At 41.1% G+C, this 6,000-nt stretch overlaps 1 protein-coding gene across 4 annotated transcripts in view; it reads right to left on the bottom strand.

Annotated features, from left to right (window-relative positions):
• The window catches only part of MARCHF8 (membrane associated ring-CH-type finger 8), a 236,779-nt gene that overhangs the window by 140,100 nt on the left and 90,679 nt on the right, over positions 1-6,000 (bottom strand). The window lies entirely within an intron of this gene.

Genomic DNA, 6,000 nt, shown 5'->3' with positions numbered 1-6,000 from the left:
AAGAAGGAGGAGAAGGAGGAGAAGGAGAAGGAGAAGGAGGAGGAGAAGGAGGAGGAGAAGGAGAAGGAGAAGGAGGAGAAGGAGGAGAAAGAGAAGGAGGAGGAGGAGAAAGAGAAGGAGGAGGAGGAGAAAGAGAAGGAGGAGGAGAAAGAGAAGGAGGAGGAGGAGGAGAAGAAGAAGGAGAAGAAGAAGAAGAAGAAGAAGGAGAAGGAGAAGAAGAAGAAGAAGGAGGAGAAGAAGAAGGAGAAGAAGGAGAAGAAGAAGAAGAAGGAGAAGAAGGAGAAGAAGGAGAAGAAGGAGAAGAAGGAGAAGAAGGAGAAGAAGGAGAAGGAGAAGAAGGAGAAGTCGTCTCTGGTGGCTCCTGTTGCAGTAGTTACACCAGACACGTCTAAGCTCAGTCATGGCTGGCAATCATACTGCAGTTGACAGCAATGAAAGGCACATTCATGTTCTGTTAACCAATACCTTGAGCAAAGTTGGATAAATCTCAAGATCTAACAAGCCAAACTCCTGGGCAATCTTTTACTACTGCCTGCATTTAGCATTGTTTTTCTACAGAGGCCTGAGAAAGCTTCCAAAATTTGGAAACACTGTCAAATTATTGCATCCTGCATACTGTTAATTAGAGGCTGTATACTACACTCAACAACAAAAAAAAAAATCAGTGATGTGGGTAAATGAAGTGAAAACCACAATAAGAAATTTGTGCATTGAGTGCGTTGGATGGTGCTGCAACACTGTAGGGAATTTACTTCAGCCGCAGTTTCATATGGGGGTCCTAATCCATAGTATTCTGGGGGAAAATGCAATGTATTTATAAAAGCGGTTTTCCCTTTTGGCTTTTTGGGTAAACTTGTGCTTGTCATGATAAAAGTAACACCCACTCGGGATCCTGCCACTGCTCAGGTAATTATTTATAGGCTGGACCTTGTGAGCAGTGGTGTGAAAAAGCGTTTGCCCCCTTCCTGATTTCTTATTCTTCCGCATGTTTATCACACTAAAATGTTTCAGATCACAAAACAAAAATTTAAATATTAGACAAAGATAACACAAGATGCATTTTTTTAAATGAAGGTCTTTATTATTAAGGGAAAATAAATCCAAACCTACACCCCCTTAAAACATAAATTACCTGTGGTTTATCACATCTTTGGGAAGCGGAGCTCAATTTCCCTAGCCACACACAGGCCTGATTACTGCCACACTTGTTCTCAATCAAGAAATCACTTAAATAGGACATGCCTGACAAAGTGAAGTAGACCAAAAGATTGTCAAAAGCTAGACATGCTGCGATCCACAGAAATTCAGGAACAAGTGAAAAAAAAAGTAATTAAAGATCTATCAGTCTGGAAAAAGTTATAAAGCAATTTCTAAAAGCTTTGGGAAGGGGGAAAACACTTTCACACCATTGTACATTTGCACTACAATTTAAGTAATTTTTCTGCTGTATATTAAATCCTAATAATAATTAGTGACCATGTAAGTAATATGGCCAACTCTCCCTGGACATCCAGGAGGCTCCTAGACAAAGAAGAGACTTCTAGTCTCCCAGAAGAGTTGACAAATTTCCCAGATGCCACCAGAAAGCAGTCATTAGATAGAAGCCCAGTGTTTAAATGCACATTGATGGGGTGTAGGAAAGCCTTGGAGGGGTGGCATACCATGAAGGGAGGAGTGGAGATCGCTCGCCTTCCAAACGGCCAACCTTAGTTGTCAAGTCTTCAATAAAAGTATATGCACAAAGGATAGATCTGCTGTAACACAATAAGCCCCATATGTATTATTATATTTAGAGGTCCTAAACATTTCTTCTACGAAGCTCTTTTTATTGTTCCTTTGTGTCTTCTTCTCAGCAGGGCGATGTAACAGACAGTACTGCCTTCATTTACCTGGACATATGAGCAGCATGTTCCAGCACGATCCCATGTATAAAGGCTGTGTTGTGTTCACAGTGGCTGGAATGTTGCGAGGTGATGCAGAATCTCCCATGAAAATACTGGCGTAACACAAAGCAGTTACCATGACGATGCTTCTCTTGAAAAACAAAGAATTGTTGCTGCCATAACCAGTGGTCACCTTTGCAATCTGTTATGTATAATAATTGTTTTTCACTGTCAGCTGTTCCTCCGAATTTTGCCACTTTTTTTTCCCTTTCCCTCTGAAGGTACCCATTTTGTTAAAGGCAGTCTGTGAGCCCAAACGAACAGTGTAAAATAAGCATATAGGTCTGTGGGGAATATAGTCTCTATGAAAATCCCACTTTTAATGTTTTAAAATCACTGTCTCCGTTCTGAAGAAATGGAAGTTTAATCAAACATGCTAATTAAGGTGCACGGTGTAGCCTCGGTGTGGCTACATAAACTGCGCCGCTGTACCCATTGGTTTTGCACAAGCCAGCCTCCCTCAAAAGTGATTGCAGAAAAAGCTCAAGCAAGCCCGTGCTGTCAATCACCAGTGGGGACGGTGAAGTGGGGTGGAGGTCATGCAAATCCAGTGGGCAGAACAGTGCACCGAGCTATTTAGCCACATGCAGACTGCACCGAGCACCCTAATTAGGATGTATCATTAAACTTCAGTTTCTGCAGATGGGGGCAGATTCATCAAAATGTTTACACAAATTTTTTGACATAAAACATTTGAAAAGCTGCAATATTTTTGTGCCACGCAAAATTTCGTGACTTTAGCAGTTTTCATGCCAATCCCGATCAGCTCCGCCAAAGTGGGCGGCCACCTGCCGAATTCATCGTAAGTTACACCATATTAGTGGTGTAACTTACACCAGAAATGTTACTCCTGTCCCTGACTGGACTAGCATTTCTGGCGAGGCGCACGCCACAGAAGTTGCACCAAATTTATTAAGCACCTCTTAATGAAGGTGCATGGTGGGGTAAGATGCACTACGTTTATTAAGACTAATATGTACAATGCCAGTCTCTTGATGAATCGACCCCTAAAGGTGTGATTATTATAGGGACTTTACCCTCTACAAGGGCATGCACTTAGTTTATATTGTCAGTCTGGGTATACAGATTCCCTTTAAATTAGCTGGATTGGTAGTAAAGTTCTTCTGCTCCTGAGAGTTACACTAAATGTGCAACAGAATAAAAGAAGATAAAGATTCAAAGCATTATTTCTGCACAAAGAATGAGAGATATAACAATTTCATCGAGGCTACAGACTCACGTCTCAGGGCTGTGGAGTCTAAGTCAAACCTCCGACTCAGACTCCTCAATTTCCCTGACTCCTGACTCCACAGCACGGCCTCACTACTGAGCGTGTACATAAAGTGCAGCACAGATTCATCTCCACTAAAAGCTGAGATCCTTAGATCAGGAACAGAACAGACATGTATAGGACATTTCATAACTTCCCCAAATTCTTATGAAAACATTTACAGCACATCCTGCACTGTACTACTGTACCCAATTTATTATATATTTTAGGAGTCGGAGTCAGTCCATTTTATACCAACTCCGACTCCACCAAAAAGGACACAGACTGCGACTCCATGACCGACTCAACAGCTCTGGTCTCTATACAGCTTTACTCAAGCTGCCCTTTGAACCAGACAACCCTCAGCTGCCATATTGCATAAACATTGGAACGGGTTTACTAAAATATTACATACATATTTAGACAATATTAATGTAGCCTAAACCGTCTTAAATGCACCAAATTTTTGTGCAGCTAAGGCGGTTTGAAATATTTGCTAATTTAAAACATCTAAAATTTAAAGTTTACATCACTTATTAGTTGTCTTACTTTCTGACATAAATTTGCACCCAAATTTTGGTACATGGCACCACAAGTTTAGCCATGCTCCATGAAACACTCCATACTGGAAGCCACACTCCTCAAACAAGCAACAAAAAGCGTCTAACACACAAAAAAAGGATGCAAGGCATGTAGAATAATTTGTGCCAAAATTCTGGCCTATTTAGCTTAGTAATTTCTCTCCAATGTATTTTGGACTTAGGTTGTGTTGGTTCTATCCTTAAAAAACCCAAACACTTGTTTGGTCAACAACAATTATTTCTCATTTCCCATAGTTTGGCCTAGTGTATGTGACCATGCACGTGTTTACTATGAGGAGAGGTTAATAAGTCATTGCCTGGTATCCATGATGAAATCCCGCTAGCCAGATCATTCTTTTTTGCATGCCCAATGCTCAAACGAGGCACCCAGAATACCAGCCGGTGGTAGAAAGGTTACAGTGATCTGGTCTGGTTGCCAAGGAGCACCAACATGGTCACAGCACTTTACAGACATCATCATCCTCACTGTCCCCACTGGGCCTCACAATCTAAATTCTCTATCAGAATGTCTATGGAGTGCGGGATGAAACTAGAGTACCAGTAGGTAACAAACGCAAACATGGGGAGAACAAAAACTCGTTGTAGACGTGGTCTTTGGTGGGATTTCATTCCAGGACTTCAGTTCTGCAAAGCAACAGTGCTAACCACTGAGCCGCCATGAAAAGGCTTCAAATGCAAAATTGTGTGTGATATTTCTTGGTTTTACATGTGTGTATCTGATCTACTTGTTTAGTTTGGACAGAATTAAAAGCCATCCAAAGATATCGTATTGTAGCCATGATCATAGCCCATGATACGGCTACAAACAACTGCACACAGCTTATAATCAGATATTGAGTATTGCAACAGCTATTAAAATAAAAATAAGTTTTGCCAATGTGTAGTAATGAATAATGTAGTATCCATAAAATGCATTCAAATGGTGAAAAATAGATCTAAATTACCATATCCACAGAATTCTGGCTAATAATTAAGCACCCATAGCCAAAGCTCTAGTATAAAGTGCCATATGAGACATAACACTTATCTCAAGAAGGCTTTAGCTTTTACCTAATTAAACATATAATGAAAAGTTTTACACCTTTGTAACATACTCTTTTTCAATTTAGTGATAATAAGCAGAGACCATTACTAAAATAAAGGATTTGAACACAAACAGCATTCAAACAATGTGAAAAAATGCTAAACAAGAGCCATACCATAACCAAAAAGTGCATTATATTGTTCATTTCTGCCTTGAGTTCTTATCAACGAGCCACTAGCCACATTTCCTAATTTCTCAGAATAAGCATACACTAGGCATGAGGTATATGCAGCCCTCTGTTGGCAGTAGCCAGGAAAATTAGTTAGAATATGGCTTTTTCTGGTCACCTGGAAGAGCTTAATAGGGCTTCCATGAACAGGGTTTGTGCTGGCTACTCTATCAGGTCCTAGGGGTACCGTGGCCTTCACCCATGAACCTTTCTGCAGGAATATGGACAAGGACGCTGGGTTGAGTCGTCTCTGGCCGATTGAGTGGGCTGACAGGAATGGTCAGATTGCTGGGTGAGGACCAGAAGGGCAGAGAAGGAGCAAAATTGAAAGACAGAAGAACAGAAAGGTAAAGGGTTGAGGTCAGAAATGAAAATAACATAAGCTAAACAAAAGCTGGACTAAAGATGTGAACCAGATCCAGTACAACTGTAACTAGCAACTTCCAGCAGTATGCTGGGAGATTTAATTGAGTGTGGTGCTGTCCCATTTGCCAAAGGCAGGTAGCGGATTATGCTAGCTGGACAGCACACAAATCCATACTACAAGCCTTGACAGCACTACAGGTCCCAGCCACCCTGATCTCAGTGGCTGGACAAAGAGAATCTGGTCCTGATGTCTCCTCCATCTCCAGTCCTGCCTACAGAATGAATAAGAAAGCGCCTGGTGACAGAAGAAGACATTGCAGGAGTAGGTGTAACACTAGCAATGTCTTGGTGGAATACTAATTTTACTATACATAAGGTTCCAATAACTAAACTTTTCTCCCAGCTGCTGTAACTAGATGGGATGTATCCTGCTGAATTTAGATAAAATATGGTGCTTTTATGTTACTCATTTATTAAGTCTAAATCCGTGTTTCCCAAACTCCAGTCCTCATGGCCACCGACAGGTCATGCTTTTAGGATTTCCCACAAGTTCTCTCACATGTGCA

This window comes from Phyllobates terribilis, unplaced genomic scaffold, assembly GCF_046119375.1.
Source record: "Phyllobates terribilis strain yellow unplaced genomic scaffold, ASM4611937v1 Scaffold_5__5_contigs__length_657084704, whole genome shotgun sequence".
NCBI classification, from domain to species: domain Eukaryota; kingdom Metazoa; phylum Chordata; class Amphibia; order Anura; family Dendrobatidae; genus Phyllobates; species Phyllobates terribilis.
The sequence above is the reverse complement of the archived record's forward strand: the minus strand, read 5'-3'. Positions and strand labels throughout refer to the sequence as shown.